The sequence below is a fragment of the Cyanistes caeruleus genome, chromosome 6 (genome assembly GCF_971803275.1).
Source record: "Cyanistes caeruleus chromosome 6, bCyaCae1.hap1.1, whole genome shotgun sequence".
Lineage (NCBI taxonomy): Eukaryota > Metazoa > Chordata > Aves > Passeriformes > Paridae > Cyanistes > Cyanistes caeruleus.
In genome coordinates, this window is record NC_141706.1 from 41,196,060 (window position 1) to 41,216,287 (window position 20,228).

General features: G+C 34.8%; 2 long non-coding RNA genes across 4 annotated transcripts in view; one reads left to right on the plus strand and one right to left on the minus strand.

Annotated features, from left to right (window-relative positions):
* Positions 1-375: 375 nt before the first annotated feature.
* Positions 376-13,562, minus strand: LOC111930352 (uncharacterized). Its single transcript, XR_002865141.2, has 3 exons — positions 13,391-13,562; positions 6,869-6,978; positions 376-3,003 (listed from the first exon to the last, which is right to left on the minus strand). It is a non-coding gene; the product is annotated as an uncharacterized LOC111930352 (long non-coding RNA).
* A 36-nt stretch (positions 13,563-13,598) lies between these two features.
* Positions 13,599-20,228, plus strand: part of LOC111930355 (uncharacterized) — an 83,440-nt gene continuing 76,810 nt past the window's right edge. For all 3 annotated transcript variants that reach the window (XR_002865143.2, XR_015287645.1, XR_002865142.2), the window contains exon 1: positions 13,599-13,711. This is a non-coding gene — a long non-coding RNA (uncharacterized LOC111930355). The remainder of the gene's footprint in view (positions 13,712-20,228) is intronic.

A 20,228-nucleotide genomic window follows, 5' to 3' on the forward strand; every position in this document is an offset into this window, starting at 1 on the left:
TATTTGATGTACAATATTGAGAAGACAATCATGAGACATATTGTTATTTTAGTCATTGTCATTGGAGAAAGTTCAGCTGGGGTAATATAATTCTTTTATTTTGTTCTGTAAATGTCAATCTCAGATCAATGACTTTATTTGAGGACTTTTCTTTGAGCATGATTTTTTTCTTCCTGATTAATCTTGGAATATCTTTTGAAAAGGTATTTAACACTCATATCGAAATTTTTAAACTTCCCTTGGCTGCTGTCAGAAACCTGACTGCCCTCCATGGTGCTCAGTCAGCATTTTCAGATTCAGCACTTTCTGTCATTGATTGATAGAAGAGACTTCTTCCCCAGTTACTGAGTCAGACACATCAGGCAGAGACAGACAGGCTGCAGAAGAAAATTTAATCGAGTAGAAGTAATTTGTAACAGATTTTAGTATTGAAATCTACTTACAAAGAATATAAAACTTTAAAATACTGTGTAGTTGATAGCAGGTATTTAGCATATAAATTTAAATGAGAGTACACCTTTTCAAGAACGAACGCACAGCCTACAAAACAAAACAGTAAATGACAGGGAGTGGACTTACTGTCATTATATTAAGAAGTACCTTTGGTTTTGCCATATTGTAACTAAGGATGCCAACAGTGAGTTTAGTACACAGTACACACTCTTCTCTTTGTGCATGGCTTTTAATAAACGAGTTAATGAACTTCATCCAGGTTTTAGCAGAAGCATGTTTCATTACCCAGAGGAACAACACAAAAATGTAGGTAAGAACCTGCGATAGAACTCCCTTCTCAATGTAAAGAACGCATTTCATTGAAAAGGTGAGTTCATGGTTTGCACTCACCTCCCTGGTGGAAGGGAGTGGGAAAGAAAAGAGCCAGTAATGACTGCAGCTAAATTATTAGTGCCAAGCTACTACAGTTCTGCAAACACCACTCCTTAACAGGTCATTGGAAAACATTTTTTTTGAGGGAAACCCTAAGTTAAATGACATTCCAAATTTAAAAGTAAATTGTATTTATCCACAATATTGGTAGGAAAATAGTATTAGACTTTTTTCAAACATATGCTTAGAAAAGAAAACTTATCAGTCCTGTCTAATATATACTATTAAATTGTATAGCGTTCTGATTTCTTAGGCCAAAATATTTTCTTAGGTGTAAGAACAATTGGTCACATTTTTAAAGTCATTGACAAACCTTTCCACGACTTTTGGCATCAAGAAAAGCATTGAGAGAGATCAAGAGTTAAAAACAATTTATTTTTCTGTGATGATGTGGGAAATAGTGAGGTTTTTTTTCATTTAGTAGTGTTAAATTTTTGAAAGCTATTTCTGTTGCTCCAAGATCAATATGGAATTCAGGAATTAATATTTCTGCTGTAATGCCTTGAGACCATAAGACAAGCAGTGAGTTTTTTTGCAAAAAAACAAAGTCTTGGTAAATGCTTAATTCTCTCTAGATACAGGCTTGTTGGCTGTGTTTAGATTGACAATTGGCTTTAAGATAATACTTTCACTTTTCAAATAGCTCTCAGCAGATATATGCATGTAGATCTGCCAAAGAATCTATATTTGTCTTGTTTTATGTTGGCAATATGACTCCCAATTATTTTTAAAATGTCCATTACAGCATGTTTCCAAAGGACTTTGAAATATGTTTTCTATCTTCAAGGCAGTGTCTTCATAGACATGTTCAAGTTAATATTTTGGAAACTACACAGGGAAAAAAGAAATTAACCCTTTGTGTTCTTCTAAAAATGCATATACAACTCCTACAAAGAAGAGAGTTGATGCTTGAAGTAAACCACCAAAGAAGAGTTTAGTATAGTTTTACATGACAGACAAAAAATAGCTTAGGCTAAATTGCCGGTTTCTTTGTCTTTCAAATATCTAAAGTCTGCCAGATTCAGCATGAATGCAGAGATTTGTCATCACTGAGAACTTTTCAGGATTTAAGATTACAGCAGGTCAGATTCCATTGATTCTATTTGAATTATTCCCAGTGCTTTCCTGAGTCTATGTGAAATGCTTACTACCCATGTACATTAATGTTAATGTTTCCTAGAATCTGTTCTGACTTATGTTTTCATAATCTTTCTGCGCTGGTAGATTATTTAGATGTAGTGAAGTATGTTCATCAACAAGTACAGTCTTGTCACTTAGCCAAGTGTGCTACAGAGGTCCTTTGGGCAGCATGGTAGATTTCAGATGTAAAGTTGTTAAGAAAAAAACCAGCAAAATAGAAAAATCCTCATGGTAATACAAACTCACTTCTTATAAGCATATTTGCATTAAAATGCACAATAAACTCAAACCACAATAGGCGTAAAATGTAACAAAATACTCAACAACAAAATCAATAAAAACAAACAAGCTAAGCAACAAAATGAGTAAACAACAATTACAGCATTTAACAAGCAGGGATAGATAGTCTGAGTTCCTAAGCTTTATATTAGGCAATGAAAATTTGAGCTTTTGTATGCATTTATCTTCCTGCCCTGTCCAATTTTGTGGCAGAATTGTAAATGACATTAAAATTCATCTTGTGAGATAGCGCTCACCGTGTGGATTTTTAAAAATACAATCACAGATAACCTTATTTTAGCTCTTTGAGATTTTATCTTTCCAAGTAAATGAACCAAATTCATGCCCATCTACTGCATATAGATGGTTTCAGATGATGACTGCTCCAATTTAATCTCTTCTTCAAACCAGCTCATTAACTATACTGTACCTCCCTCTCTGTATCAAATGTAACACAGCATTTTTTAATCTTTATTATTTGAAACACAGTAAAGTTTAAGGAGTGGTATTTTCCAAATGTGTGGAATCAGCATATACTGTTCATTTAGTTTAAATGTGGCGATGTAATCCTGGTCCCTCTGAGGTTCCTTAGTACTGAAAACATTCTCATCAATGTTACTCGCTGGTCTCGTGTCACAGCATCCTGTCCCTCCACTTCATAAAGCTATGTGGTTCTTCAAGCCAGTTTCTTGACACTGTCTGCAAAGAGAGCAGAAGAAAAAGGATCAAACTGAGCGCAAGAGTCATGGAGATATATATCATAAAAATGTGCTTCATGTGACACAACAAATTTCATATATTACTTTATCTTCATGTTTTGTCCTTAAATGACTTTGACATACATAAAGATTATATGAGTAATTCAGATTTATTATTTTTCACCTTTAGTGCCTAATTATACAAACTTGATTAGGCAGACTGGATGGGAAAATGTAGACTTTCAGTTAATATAAAATGTGATAAACTGATAAAAAAGTGCAGTGGTTGGTACCAGGAATTGCAGTAGATACTGAATGTAGTTTTCCATTTTCTATATTTAAAAGTTTTGTTCAAAATTCAACTAAATTTATTCCATTGACATTTACATGTTAACATATTTTCCTGGTATTGCAATAAAATAATAGTTTTTAATAAACTGTTGGAAATATTCAGACTGCATCACTTTACCTACAAGATCTTAAGAAATTACCCATGCAAGGTCATTATGTGTGGCCTGATTATTGATCCCATTGACATGAAAGTATAACTTACCTAAAGGGACATTTATCAATGTGATCAGTGACACTGGTTTCCTATGACATCATACCGTGAATGTTTATTGGAGAAAAAACACAAACTGACATGACAGATTAGCTTAAATGCCTTTATAACACCTTGGCACTTCATCTTGCACTTTTATTTTCAGTGGGAAATACTTTCTGTTATTTTTGTGATACTTTGTTACAATATTCATCAATACTTTTCAATTATTGTATTTTTTCTGTTTTCGTATTAGTTGTTTTTCTTCCTCAAATAGAGACAATGAAGGTATATAAATTGTTACATTTCTTTGATTTTTCACTACTCTTCCAGTTTATTATGATCCCTTTGAATTCTGAATTTGACCTTCAGAATTGTTCCAACTCTCCCCAGCTTTCTATTAGAAATGAACATTGTGTTCTCCTTCTTTGTCAAGTTTGGTAAATAATGACTGAATAAAAACAGCTTGACGATCAGTAGGAATGTGGTATTGTGCATTAACTACTTAAATAGTTTATTTGGCATGTATCTGATATTGTATATCAAGGATGTTTCTGATTTGATATTGCTTTATATGGTGGAATCATAGACTGGTCTGGGTTGCAACTTAAATATTTTCTAGTTCCCAACACCAGCCAGAGAGAGGGACATCTTCAGCTGAAGCAGGTTGCTCAGACTCCCATCCAACCTGACCTTGCACACTCCCAGGGATGGGGCAGCCACAGCTTCTCTGGGAAACCTTTTTCAGTTTAAAGCCATTCCCCCTTGTCCTATCACAACAAGCCCTTGTAAAAAGTCCCTCTCCAGCTTTAAGTACAGGATAGCTGCTGTAAGGTCTATCTGCTCCCTTCTCTGTCTCTTCCCTGTGATCATTTCAGGGACCTCCTCTTGACTTTCTCCATCAGGCCCATGTCCTTCTTATGCTGGGAGCTACAGAACTATAAGCAAATATTCAAGATGTGCTATTATTTCAGTATCAAGATGTGTTTATGACTGCAAACACTGCAGCAGTGAAACAATATTAAAATATTTTCAGAAGTTCAGTGGGAACTTATAAATTAACTAGGTATTATGTCTTTGATTTATGCAGGTTTTTAAATGTTTGAATAACAAAATAATGCTACAGTTAGCCTTAAATTCTTTTTAAAAGCCTTTTTATTGCTACTTATATGCTTCTTTAAGTACCGAGCTGTCAAAAAGCACAGCAGTTTGTGTCTTGTCACAAATTTGATATGGTTTAGGTAAAAATTGTCATTTTAAGAATTAAGAATGCTTTTATTCTCCATGTGTTTCAAACAACTTTACCTCTAGAACTGCAGATTTGGATTTAAAATGAGTTTTATGGAATTGACATTGTAGTTTAGGGAATTTTTGCACATATTTTTCTTGTCATTTGGAGGATATCCATGTTCAGCAGCAACTAGGATCATGAGCATATAAAATAAAGTAAGATCTGCACAGAAAATCTGTAGAATGTATTAACACTGCCGCTGAGTTTAAGAGTTTAGGTCTAAACTTTCTCCAAGCAGATGTGTTTTGAAGAAGAATTAAAAAATAACATCTTTATCTGAAAAATAAAGAGGATTTACTAAGGTCTATCATAATTTCTTAATGTCATAAACAGTGATCAGACAACAAGTACTTTTAAAAGCAAAACAAGTAATTTTAAAAGGTCATATTTCCTGTGAAAATAGGCTGTTTCAGTCTTAAAATTGTCAGGTAAGAAAAGACTGACTTGAGATATAAGTCATGGGGGGCATTTACCTGTCATTTTTTTCTCCCTAAATTACATGGGCAGGCTCAGTAAATAGCAACTCTTTCTTGATATATAATACAGTTCAACCAGTTACTACTTGAAACTTGCTTTTTCTTAGAGAAACTTCTAGGTTTTCTTCTTCTTCAGTCAGAAGACAGTAGATGATATTGATAAAGAGATAAAAGGACACGTCCTCTGATGCTAACAGGCTCTTTGTTCATCATTGTTTTAGTCAGACTACAGCAATATTTAGTGAATCCAACATGAAGCCATGCTTTAGCACATAAAACATCAAGGTGCAATGTGAGAAAGTTCACTTAAAAGAAGTTTAACTCATATGTTAGTTCAGGAGGTTAACATGCCTCTAAAACTATGGGCTCAGAAATATTTTAGGAGAAACTAAGAAAAAATAGTCCTTTGGATAGAGATAGTTTATGAGAACTTGAACTAAAGGATAGTTTTAATTCTCAAAGCTGTCAGATTGTCATAATCAGATCCATTGCTTAAAAATCTAAACGAAACAAACAAAACATCCCTCAAAAATCTTTTGACCAGTGTCTCTGTAGTGTCTCCAAAATAAAAGCTTTATCTTTGCTTATTTTGTCAAAAGGCAATTGCAAATATTATAGAGCGATAATTAATTCAATGATGAATGTTCAATAGTTAATATTCGTGATTGATTCCAAGCTATAAAACAAAGGTTGGTGGTACTACAGTTACTAATTAAATTCTAATTAATAATTTTAACCTTGTGACATTTAAAAAATAAGTAGGCATCATCACTAACCAACCTACATTTTAGTTATGATTCTAGACTTCATTATATTCAGTAATAATTCTTATGTGGCCATAAGCCTCTGCAAATTTGACCTGAGATTTCAGCTGTAATTTTTCAGGTTTATGCATATTTCAATATTTCATTTTAAGAATAAATTATCCTTGCATTGGATAAAATTGTAATTATCCATAGTCTTTTAAAGTTAATCTAAAATCCTTAAAATAGAACTACTTTAGGTCCAATTTAAAGTAAATCTTAGATTAATAATCTGCATTTCAAGGGGAAAAAAACCCTGAAGCACAGCACTGTGTCTATCTCTTGTTTCAGTATATATATTTTTGGAGTGATTAATTGTGGATATATTCTTGGAAGATACGATATTTTATATGCAGTATTGTATTTTAAACGTTTCAAGTATGGTACAAGTATGAAAGTTTAAAACCACTGTGGAGCTTCCCTCTGACATTGCAAGCTTGCCATCAGGTACCAGAGTAATTGTTTCAATCCAAAAGGAAGTTTTTTCACAGAAACACTTAATCAGAAAATGATTGGCATTGGGAGGGACCTCTGAAGATAATCTAGCCCAAAAAAGCCAGGTTCAGCTAGAGCAGGTTGCACAGGACCATGTCTAGGCAGGTTTTGAATGTTTCCAGAGGAGATTACACAACCTCACTGGACAGTCTGTTCCAGTGCTCTGTCAGCTGCAAAATAAAGAGAATTTTCCTCATATTCAGATTCCTGTGTTTCAGCTTGTGCGCACTGCCTTTTGTCTGTCATCGGGCAACACTTACATGGGTCCGGTCTTCTTGACATCTTCCCTTAAATCATTTGTATGCATTGATAAGTTATTCTCCTTTACCCATTTCAAAGGTTTTAAAAAATCTGGGGAATTTTTGAATACCTATAAATAGTGAAAAGAAAACCCTAATTGCAGCACTATTCTGCTGATGTCTATTTTATAACTTCTACCATTACAAAATAAATTTTTCCCTTTCAGTTGTTACACTTCTAAAAATTTCAGACTTATGTTTATTTTTGTCATAAGAATTTATGTTCTGTTTTTAGGATTGGAGTAAGGACACTCATTACACCTTAGTTTCCAGCTGCAAAAAACCCACTATATCATTGTATGCAGATCTCTCTGGTTCTCCAAGGGTTTTCCTATAATGTGGTTGAAGCACATGGCATTTAATGAATACTCTAGTCTTTCAGAGTGTCATCTAAGATGGATTTAATGCAAGTTGTAGCTTGCATTTAGTTATTCAAATAGCTTTTTATGTTGTACTGACATAATGCATGGAACAGTAGAATGAGACTCCTATAAAAATGGGATTATTCTGTTGCATTGCTTATGCTAGTTATCACAGTCAAAACCTGGTAAATAAGTTTAGTATATCTGTAATTTTATAACATTATTTAAAATCCTGTTCTCTTCAGCATGTTTAAGCTTTGGAAACTTGGTGCAATAGTTTTATTTCATGGAATTTATATATTGTGGAAATATACAGCACAGATCCTTCTGTGTACTGTATTCTTATGTGTGCATCCTAGAAAGTTCTAACTTACCATTTGTGTTTGCTCTAAATATTATATTTCTATAAAGGAAAAAAAGTTCCCAATGTGATATTGCCTAAGGACACTGGAGACATTAAAAGTTATTTTTATCAAGTTAAATATTTTTAAACAGATTAAAAGGATAAAAAAAAAAGAGAACAAATGCACCTAAGTCCAAAGCTGTGATTCTGAGTCTACTTTAGAGAGTGCCTAACTTGTATCTTAATTAATTTGTCTTATTTTAAATTCACTTGTTCTCCTCCTGTTTATAAATACTCCTCTGAAGACTTCGAGTAGCATTTTTCTAAATTCTTGATAAATTTTGGGAAAACATAACATAGCATTTCTCTGATAACATTAGTCTTCTTTTCTGAACTTAAATAAATCAAGAAGCTTAAATTAAAATAACACAAGTTACAAAAGCCCATATACATGTTTTTGCTTTATACATTCTGTATTTCTCATTGTTAAGCATTCATTGAGAAAGAACAACTCTGCTTTTTGACAAAATACTGGGAGCTGGAAATCTTGTGGTCAACAAATAAAGTCAAGCAATTATAATGACACTCTCAAGATCCACATTTTTTTTGTGTAGTTCTGAATAATTTTCTGTAGATGTGGTTCTAGGTGTGGAGACTAGAGTGCCAGCTGGAAAAATGGATACCACTCTTTGAACTACTATGTGTGAGTTAGCAGTAGGCATCTGTCTAGTCTCCTGCTCTACTTATCTCAGATTTACGGGGGAAGATAATGACATATGGAACTATAATATCTGCTGATCACTACATCCAAAGATCAGTACAGTTGTCACTATGAAAAAAGTAATTGGTGAGGTACGTGATAGTGAACTTCTGGCCTGAAAAATTGCAGATCCGATTTGATCTGATAGTTGGAGTCAAGGATGAAACTATTCAAATGAAATCATTAAAACATTCTAAAAAGAATTTGCAAAAAATCCCCTGAGAAATTGAGTGACTGTGGAAGAAAACTTAATGGAAAAATGTTTTAGTGCCTGAAAAATTCTAGCTATTTTTCTATAGAATAGAGCTATTTTTGTTGAAAAAATGATGTATCAACTTTCTTACCTGAACTTTCTTTAAATAATTGCCTTAAGAATTCTACTTAAATTTTTTTTCTTTGCCTTTAATTATTAAGAAAGGCTGGTAATACTTGAAGAACATTTAGGTGTGAGAAAGACCCAAGTATGTGAAATTATGCAATATAATGAATATCATGGGTAATTGTGTGTGTACACAGCTGGTTTGACTTGCATGCAGAAAGGCATTGGAAATAGATAATTGGTGTTCATGTAAACCTCAGATACTTGCAGATTTCTCTCCATTTCCAAAATGGATAAGTTTCACTTCAGTTATTATAATATATAAGCAAAATATTGAACACTTTCTATTATCAAAATATTGGATTAATTCGGTGAGACTGTCTTTGTATTGCATGTCTAAGTGCTCACAAAGAAGCAAGTAATTTAATCATTTGTCTAGAACAGTGTTTTGTTTTTCATGTATATTTTGTCTTCTTAAATTACTTGGTTCTCTCTCTATTAAAGCATTGCAAAGAATGCTTTTTTTTTCTCTTTTGCAAGAAGTTTTTACATCCTCCAGAAAGTGGTCCATTTGTATCAAGAAATATGCACAACTGAGTAGCAGTTCTATGAGTCGGTGTGCTTTCAAAATACTTTAATACAAAAAAAACAAATGCACTAACTTCCGACTCTTTTTGAAAGAGACTAGGAAAAAAATTTAATTCTAGCATAGCCCTATCTTCTCCTGTGCTTTGTTTTATTTTTTTCAATAATGGTCTATTGAGGATTGCTGAAGGACTGCAGTTTAAATTTACTGATGCCTACCTCAGTGTTGGGGAGGAGAGCCTGTAAGGATTTCTCTGCTGTTATTGGGTTCTCTCAATGGTGTTATACCCAAATAGTTGTGATACAAACACATGCAACAACAAAAAAATTTAATAATAGATACATATCAGGGGTGACCTTAGTTAAAACTTAACTTTTTATTCTCAATGTGAGTAGTCCTAAGTGCATGAAATAAAAAAATAAAAACATTTCCTTATTTTGCATGTATGTGTGTGGAAAAATGATTGAGCAAATTAGTTTCTTGCAATTCTTGTTAATTCTTTGGTGTAAGAGACCGTATTTTCACTGTGTTGTTTGCAAAGTCCATGGTGAGCATGGACATGGTATGTCCAACCCTTCAAGATGCTACGACAAAATGACTCACTTAACACTGAGAAGAATTTTGTACATGTTGGTTATTAAAAAGAGTTTATAATCATAGTGCATTTAAGAAGAACAATTCCTAATCTTTCTTGCTTCAAATTAAAAGTTTAAATTTTGCTTTAAGATAGGGTCTTCATGTGAAAAAATGACAGGACAGTTAAAAAAAGTATATGGGCCTGTTTCACTGAAATGTAATTAAACCTAAGTTGAAGTGAAATAGTAAACTTAGAATTAGTGTTGAGAATAGAGATTAGATGTTGAGTTTAAGTGATAACATTTTATGCAATGTACAGTAATGTTTTGAAATCTATCTGGAGCAGTCTTAACAGATCTTTCCAAACTAAATTTTTGTCTCTTTTATTATTGCATCATTTCATGTCTCATTTTTATTGCTTATATTTTCCTGTTTTTGCATTTCTATTTCACAGGGCAGAGTTTTCACATGCTATATTGTATTTATTAAAAATATTTAAACATCAAATAAAAACTTTTGTATCATCATTATATAGTGGATGAGGTGTTAACATATAACTCTAAAAGCACTTGAAGTGATTGGTTTGGCAGCCATGGAAAAAAAAAATTAAATAAAAACTGAACAGAGAACAATACATTTTCTCTGAATATTTGTGTTACTGAGGAAGGAAGCAATGTTCTGTACACATCACTCAGTGGAATTATTTCCAGTACTGAAAAAAGATTTAACTGTATTGCGAAGATATCTCATGCAATGAAGGCAGAATGAGAGGTTTTCTTAAATCTGTCAGTATATTGATTTATTACACACACTCTGTAAAGAGCATAAGAATAGATCCTCAGCTAGAGTGATTTATCAAAGCTCATTGTCATAGGATATCAATCTTCAGAAGCAGCGTAGGAATTCTGGTTTCAATTATTGTTTTCTGAGATTTTTATGCTAATTTTTGACAACTTTTATCTCACTTCTCTCAAATTTAAAGTGAGATCCAAGTCTTCAAATTGGACATTTATCCTTAGCAATGCAGTTCCTGTGAAAATGAAAAAGGTAAGATTCTGGATCATATGTCACAACCCAGCTTTCACTGTAAAGGCCAATCAGACCCTTGAGGTGTGCACTATGCCACAGGATAAGCCAAGCTGCTTCCCTGAGAGCCTCTATCAGATGGAGCCCACTGCATTCCGGTGTGTTAGACAACATTCTGCCTTTGAGGAAACTCATTTTGTGAATTACCTATGCTTAAATACTTAAATACTTTAAATACTGTAGAATTATGGGAGCAAACTCCCCTGTGTTTCTGTCTGCAGAATGAAGGAAATATCTGTCCTGAGCTTCCTGAATGCTTGAGAATCCCTCATGCCCAAGACAAATACCAGTGAAGTCTCATTTAGTAAGGTACCACAACAATTCTCAAATTCTTGTGTTAGGAGCAGGTTCCACATCAGATGTACTACCCCGTGCAAAAATAGTTAAACTGCAGTGGTAAGGTCCTGTATTTCATGAACTTGGAGTTACAGTAAAAAGTTTTGTCACTGCTCTTGGTGATTTTCTTATGTTACAGTTTTGTGAGCCTCGTTAATATTTACCTAGCCTTTGCATAATGACCTCTTAGGAAGATATCCAGGCAGAAACCCAACTTGTAAAGTGGCTAAGTGATGGGAAGGAACAGTGTTCATGACATATCCTTGTTCTTAGAAATTCCACATAAGTTTCTTATAGGCAGTTTCCTGATCAGCAAAGTTGATTTGTTTGAATTTTGGTTTAGTGACATAAAACCTTCAGTAGCCCTCAGCATTTAATTCGGGATTTCACATAAATAAAGATTTCTAAAATTATTTCCCATATGATAATTAGAAATTATTTTGTTGTGATCAGCTGGAGGTGAATGTACCCCCCTGACCTGGCAGGGGATATGCTACAGACATTAAAAAATATATTTCCATATATAAAGGTATGAAAATAGATTATTAAAAATCATTACATTATGAATTTTTATAGCACCGTTCATCTTTAGCTACACAAAAGATGCACCAAAATGCTTAAGCATATATGTATCTTTTAAGTTTGCCACAAGTATAATAAAGAATAGAATTTAACTCTTCTGTAGTTTCACTTTGGAGTTTGCATAAACTTATAATTAAGCAAGTGCTTAAGCACTTTGCTGGATCTTGGCCTAAGAGCTTAATGATTATTTTACAGTATAATGACATGTCCAGTATGAAGGGAAACAAAACCTCTGTCTATAGGACTCATTTGCCATGAAAAAGTCTGTCGGTATGTTGCATGATAATCAGTTCAGTTCAATGTACAGTAAATTGGATCATTATTATTAATTTTCTCATCTCCCAAGCAATTCATGAACCATTTTTAGAATTTCAACAGTTCATGAATCAGACAAAAATGAATTAAATAAGAACCCAGCCCACAATGGGATGATGAGTCAGAGTTCTTTTCTGTATCAGTGTCGACCAAAGTGAATCTGAAATCTAATGAGGATTGGCACTGTGGCAGAAAAGGCCATAATGAACATGAAACAATATGTTGAATTTACATGTTAAGACTTTTTGTTGATTTTGGCAATTTCACTGAAGATTATGTGAAAAATCCATAAACATCTGGATGAGAAGAGTGGGGGGTATCACTTTATATTAAAATGATGGAGTTTATATTGGGATACAATACTATAAATGGAAGAGGAAAGTAGTTTCTTGCACAGCTGTTTCCAATTTTGCTAATCTATATTTCAGGCCAAATTCACGATGGAATTAAACCACAAATTTACATTGATGTCTATGTGTCTGAATTAAAGATACAGGGGAAAAAAACTTTTGAAGATCACTAAATCTCAGTAATACTTTAGAGGTATTTAGTCAGCTTTATTTTCAGAAGACAAAATTAGCACATACAGCTGCTATTTGTGGGCCTGTAGCTTTTGAAAGTGAAGGACTAAGTTTACAAAAGGACATATGCACATTTTTAGGCCCTGAAACACGGGTGCAAAATCGCTGTTTAGAATCAAAGCTTACGTTTTATTCTGAGATCAAAAAGTTTTCCTCTAAAGGTTTTGTGAACATTTCAACATGAGGATGCTGAGTACCTACAAATTTTAATACTATTTTTTAACAACAGATATGTGTATATACGTATATATATATATATATATATACACACACATATATAATAGGATTCAGCAATGGCTCTATTGTAAACACATGGGAGTACGTGTCTCCATTTTTTTATAAAGCATTAGCCAATGAATAGCCTATTTTCAAGTTTTCTCTTGAAGTCTTTAGGAAACAAATCAAATTCATTGCCAAAACCAGTATGTGTTCTGCTTCAGTAAAAAGGAAAGAGTGAAGAGATCAGAGGCAGAGAATAGTACTTGACAAAAGGTCATGATGAAGCTCCTAAAATTAATGCTGTTTGTGTACAATTAACAATCTTCTTTTAAAGATTTCCAACTTAGGATGTATAATTAGGGTAAAATAAAGTTATTTCATAACAAAAAATAAAAATGAGGTTAAGAATACGTCCTACTGTACTGCAGTAGACTGTATGACAAAGATTTCTGCGGTGGGATTGGTTTTGCAGCAGTGTCAAAGGCAGTGTCAGAAAACAGATATTCCACAGTCCTGGAATGGCGATGCCTGTGGCTGGGAGGGCAGGCTGCACTGTGGGAGCTGTCAATCATGGCACTGGCAGGTAATCCAGCTTCTGATTGGTCACACCACCAGAAGTCCCACCCAGAGGGCGGGCCCACACAGGCCCAAGGTGATAAAACGGGTGACCTCGATGTGACCGCCACTGGGGTTTTTCCTCTCTGGGCCCGCAGCCAGGATCCTGGATTCATAGCTCTAGGTGTGTTTTTCTGCTCTCTTCTTGTCTCAATCCTCTTTTCACGGAGCTTTTATGTGTAGCAAAACATCTTAGTATTTTAAAGTCTTCTGGGTTGAATTCGCTAAATTTATGCTAAGTTAATATTAAGTAAATGCTGAGTTATGTGGTAATAAGTGTTTCATGTTGAATTCAATATTGTATTTTGTCCTTTACTGAAGGTCCTTGATCTTCTATGTTTTTGCTAGTAAACCTCTGTGTGAATTTCACCTCCTGAGAGTATATAGTGTGGATTTCTTTGTGCTAAAACAGAATAATGGGACGTTGAGTTTAACCCCTGAGTTTAAGGGTCTGGGCTGTAACAGACAGTAAAGACAGTATATCATGTTTAGGCCAAACAGGAAATGTGAAAGTGTCGTGGTTTAGCACCAGCCAGAAATTTAACTGCTGGCCACTCCAAAAATTGGACATTTCTTGGTGCAAGAAATAAAAGTATAATTTTTAATTAAAAAGGAGATTTGGAGGGAAGTTACCACAATTTTAGTGCAGCTAATAACTTTTGAATATTGTGTATAGTTATTTACTGTTAAAAAAAAAAGAGAAATTGTTTCTATAGAAACTACTAAATCACATAATTTACATGCTATTTGGAAAAAATAGTCTTTCTTAACAGAGATACTATCTGATATGTCATTGGAATTGTGAAGTTTATAGGTTTATATCTCTTAACACCAGAATGTCAACAGATTACCGTGGATTTTAAGTAAAGGACATTGCTTAATTGAAGGAAATGATGGGAAACTATATTTGATGCTGGGGGCTATCATATATTTTTCTCTAAACCTCTTAGATATTTTCTATTTAGAAACACTGTGTTCTAATTGATTATACTCTAGGGCCTAAGCTTTATTTTAAAAATGAAATAAAGGATAGTTGCTCTTCTGTTCCTAATGAGTTCTGATAGCTTTATGATCTCAAACTTTAAAGGGTGAGCTAAAAAAAAATAAGCCGAGAAACAAATTTAACATTAGTTAAATAATAATTTCCTGAATGCAAGAGATCTGTAGAGAATTGAATTGTTAAAGAGCTAATACCAAGATTGAGAAGAAAGAAGAGAAATTTTAAAGTTTGTGGTATGTAGAGAAGCGTGAAATTTTCTTAAGGCCAAAGAACTATTCCTCAGAAACTGTGAATCTGACCCAAAAGAAGCAGTATCTGAATAAGTGATAAGGCTGAAATACATCGGGGGTAAAAGGAAACTTGTCTGAAGATTTACAGTCTGCTTAGAATTCTAGTCATTTTAAAATGGTTTCATGTCTTGTGTCTGAGCCTAGTCTTAACTGACAGCTGTCACTTATATTGCCAGGTCAGTATTTTTTGCTACTGTCATGGCCAGTCATCTGACCATTCCTGAAAATAATAATGTTATTAAATAGTTGGAATATTGCTACTCATTAACAAAACACAACTCGTTGAAATAATTTGCTGCCATTTTGGGACAATTCCAGTGAATGAAAAGGGCACCTTAACATATTTCAGCTACTCAGTGAAGAATAGCAAGAACAAACCATATCTAAAGATGGATAGTGGGATTCATTAGGTGAAAAAGATTGGGGCTTAGACTCAGGTTACAAATCAAGACTCAGGGTTTTTTTGGTATGCAGAAGCTTTCTTTGTAACTTTTTCTCCTGAGAGTGTGTGTCTCTGTTTCATTTTTCATAACCTTGCTGATTTGTTTGTAAACCATCTCTTACTAAACAAATTTCTTTAGCAAAAGTATTTTAAAAGAGTATGACTGATACTGTTCCTTAGGTGTGTGTATGTCTTTAATGAGTTGGACCCAGTGATGTTGATGAGTCCCTTCCAAATCAACATACTCTATAAGTGTATGATTCCCAGCTGTCTCTGTGGAGTTTCAGGCTTGGAGTGATTTTATCCTTGCAGTAGGGACACACAAGAAGAAGGCCTGTCATTGTTACCTTTGCCACCATTATTTCCTTAAGTTACAGTGAGGCCAATATTCCTCCCCTCCGTTTTTCATCCATAATTATGCCATTCTGGTAGTTCTGACAGTACTTCTTAAGCTTTCATTTTCTATTCAGCTTTGTCTGATGGATAATATAGAAGCATATGGAAATGCAGAAGAGCATGGCCAGAAGAGAAGACTGATTAAACAGTGGGTAAAACACTGAACAATATCATGGCTGAACATTTATTATGTCACCTTCAGTGACTGCTATTATATCTTTATGTACCTTCATCCCCTAAGAAAATCCAAAGAAGTTTTTTTTGGGATATGTAGTTGAAGGAGTTCAGCCTTTACTACGTCTCTTGCGGGGGCAAAATGACATTTTCTCTCACTCAACTTCTACATTATAGTGCCAGAAAAAGTGTGTGAAACTATTGTGTGAATTGTAATGATAAAATACTGCAATAAATTGGGGCAAAAACATATATTCAAATTTTTATGACATCCTTCTGTGTACTCTCTCCTTTAGATGGTGAGGTTTACATAAATATCTTTAAAAATCTGCCTGTTGTTATTCTGCAAGCTAACAAATCTGTGTAACTATTATATTCTAGAATATGTTTTAAATATTTGTTAGCCAATTACAGCAAAGTCTTTCATTCAAATTCAATGAAGTTTAGTAGGTCTGTAAATATACATATGTTTTCTGTAATTTTTTTTTCGTATATGGATGTCTTAAACCTCATAATGTGTGCATACATTGGGGTAGGTGTCACAAAAAACAAAATGCTGGTTTTTAAAAGCATCCTCTATTATGGGCATGTTATTTTTGTTTCAAGTCAGCTAGATGATCCTAGTTTGTAGGCATTTTTGACAGGCAGCTGACACCTTCTCTAAACATTTGAACCATAGATGTGATATTCAAAAGCTAAATATGTCTGGATGGTCCTCAGATCTCATCTGGGAAATTCAGGATCCCAGATCTGGGTGTAAATCTCAGGATGCATCTTAACTCAGGTTTGGACAGGATGTTCATACATTCCATCCCTTCTTTGTCTTTTATAGACTCCAGGTGAATGAGCAGTTACATGTTGACTCTTGTCCCAGAATTTAAATATAGCCTAAGTGAACTCTTACTTACTATAGACGAGAAGGCTGTGCAACTTCTTACAAAAGGGGTTGTAGTTGTAAGACATAAGAAATAAATAAGACATGCTTAAAAAAGAGCAGGTTTGCATTGCTGAGAACCAGGGTGCACAAATACCTACATCTGAACCAGCAATAGAATATACACTGTGCTCATGTAGAAAAGTTTTGGCTAAACAGGTCATGGATTTAAGACACAATGTCCTTGCTTTTGTTCATGTGTGCACCTCTGAAATTGTATGTAATGGTTATTGTATTATTATACTGTGGAGGCTGTCTCATTTTCCTGAAATAAATGGGGATATTTGGTCAGAGCAGTGGGTAAGTAGGAACTACCCTTTTGACTTTATGAGGAGGCAGTTCCACCTTTCAGTTCTGCTAATCTTTTTGAAAAGGCATTAGAGTCCTGATAAAGATTTCAGGTTGGGACTGTTGACAGATTTGTTACCTGACCTGGCGCTCACCAGTGCAGATGAGCTCATGAAAGGATTGTGGCAGCCTGTGGTGACCATGCCCTGGATGAATTTGTGATCTGAAGAAGTGTGGCCTGGTGAGGAGCAAAGTCAAGACTGAAATTTGTGAGACCAAAATTCCAGCTATTTAAGGAGCTGGTGAATGAGTTCCCCTGGGAACTGCCCTTATGAACAGAGGGGCTGACCAAAGATGGCAACTCTTTAAAGCCACTTTTCTTAGGGCACAAGAGCTCTTCATCCTGTTGGGCAGGAAATCAAGGCAGGCTGGAAACCAGCATGGTTGAGCAAGGATCCGCTCCTTAACTTGAGGAGTCTGAAAGAAATACACAGCCAGTGGGAACAGGGACAGGTGACCTGGGGAGTGGACAGGGATACTGTTCAAATATGTGGGGATGGGATCAGGAAAACCAAGGTAAACATAGAACAGAACTTTGCAAGGGATGTGAAGAACAGGAAGGTATTTTATAACTACATAGGTCAGATAAGAAAGGATGAGTGTACTCCCCCTCAGAAGCAAGAAGGCTGAATTCGTGGCAGTGGAGAAGGCTGAGGTACTTTGAGTTCTTTGCCTCAGTCTTCACTGGAAGTGAGACTTCCCACTTGTCTCAAGTCCCTGAATTTCTGCGTGGGTGTGTGGGAAGTGAAAGTCTTACCACTATAAGCAAAGGACAGGTTCTGAACCACCTGATGAAGCTAAATAGCCATAAGTATATGGTACTTGATGACATGCATCGCAGGATCCTCAGGGAGCTGGGTTACATTTTTGCCAAGACATTCCATCATATTTGAAATTTCAGGACAGTCAGGTGAAATCCCTGGTGACTGGAAAAAGGGAGACGTCACTCACATATTTAAAAAAGGGAGTAAGGAAGTTCTGAGGAATTTTAGACTCACTGGTGAGCCTTACCCATGCCTGGGAAGGTCTTGGAGCAGATCCTCCTAACAAATATGCAGTCACATGAAAGACAAGGATGTAATCTGAGGCAGACAGTACCGTTTTACTGAGGGTAAATTGTACATGACCAATCTGGTGGCTTTCTGTGGTGGAGTAACTCCAGCAGTCATCAGGAGAAGACTGACATATGTCATTTATCTAGACTTCTGTAATGCCTTCAGTACAGTTCCACATGACACCCTTTTCTCCAAATTACAGAGCCATGGATTTGATGGATGGACTGTTCAGTGGTTAAGGAATGGGCTGGGTGGATGCAAACAGAGAATTGTGTACAATGGTCAGTGATGAGTGGTGTCCCTCAGGGCTCTCTCTTGGGACTGGTGGTCTTCAATATTTACATCAGCAATATAGACAATGAGATCATCAAGTGCACCTTCACCACGTTTGCAGGTGTCATGAAGCTGAGAAGTGCAGTTGACAGAACAAAAAAGGTGTGGCCAACAGGTTGAGAGAGGGGATTTTACCCCTCTCCCCATGAGAATGCTGCATTCACATCTGGGATACTCAGCACAAGAAAGATGGGAACCTGTTGCAGCAAGTCCAGAGGGCCATGAAGATGACTGAGGGCTGGAGTACCTCTCCTACAGATACAAGGTGGGACAACAGACATTCAGACTGGAAAAGAGAAGGCCCCAGGGAGATTAATTTATTACAGCCTTCCATTTACCATAAGGGGACTTATAGAAAGGAGGGAGAGGGATGGACTTTTTATAAAGGCAGATAGTGACAGGACAAGACACAATGGATTTAACCTGAAAGAAGGCAGCTTTAGTTAGATGTTAAAGAAGTTCTTTATTTTGAGGGTGTTGAAGCACTAACACAGATTGCCCAGAGAAGTTGTAGATGTCCCATCCCTGGAGGTGCTCAAAGCCATGTTGGATGGAGCTTTGAGCGACCTTATCTGGTGAGCAGCATCCTTGCCCATTCCAGAGAGATTGGAACTAGATGACATTTCCAGCCCTAACCATTCTATGATTCTATTATTCTACATTTGTTCAGTCATATTAATTTATTAATGGAAGGTTAACTCTTAACTAGCTTTCTAAGTAAATTAGAATCTGGACTTTGTAGCAAGTTGCTTTTTTCTGAGTAAATTATTTTGATTAAACTATCTTCTGAATGAAATTGTCTGAATAAATGTTTTTGTATGTAATATGTAGCATTTTCATCTCATATTATGCATGTCTTGTTTGTTGATTTCAGATTATTGCAATAAATCAGCTTTTTTAGGAACAGGCACAAATCCAGCATATCCTCATTAGATTACAATAATTTTGTAGAATGACATTTAACTCACGTTTTCATTAAAATTACTTTTTACTCATTTAATTTCTTATAATTCAAAAATGGAAAAAAAGCCTTTCCATCTGTTCTTCTCTATTTGCTTTCTTCTTTAAAACAATTTTGCCCTTCTGTTTTGCCAAAAATAGTTGTACTTAACTAACTAAAGTATGATTCTACTGTGCAACTCACCACATCTTTCATGAAACTGTTTACTGTTCTTGCTGTTATTATCAAGACATAAAGGAACATTTGAGTTCAGTGTTTTCTGCACTCCTAACATAGGTACTGCACATTTCAGGTATGATGTCTTGTTAATTAAAACTAGATCACATTTTAACAGCCCAGAAAATAACATAATCTTTATTATTATTGTATTGCTTATCATTAGTAAAAGCTCCTTTCATTATTTTAAACAATTTCAATAATGCCTTTTTTTCATTGAAACAGAACTTTCTGTAATGACCAAACTATCTTTATGCTAATGGAATGATTAAAGGGTAAAACATAATAATATTACTCCCAAAGTCCATACTTTTTTTTCCCCTTAAATCTAATTGTGAATAGTAATTAAAGATTTACAGAAGCAATTGTAAACTCAATAATTTTTTGTTGGGAAAGAAAAAATCTTCTGGTTGCATTTCTTGTTGAATATCTGTTTTAAAAACTACATATAATGGTATTTATTAAAGCAGATAGTATAAAGGCAGTGATAGA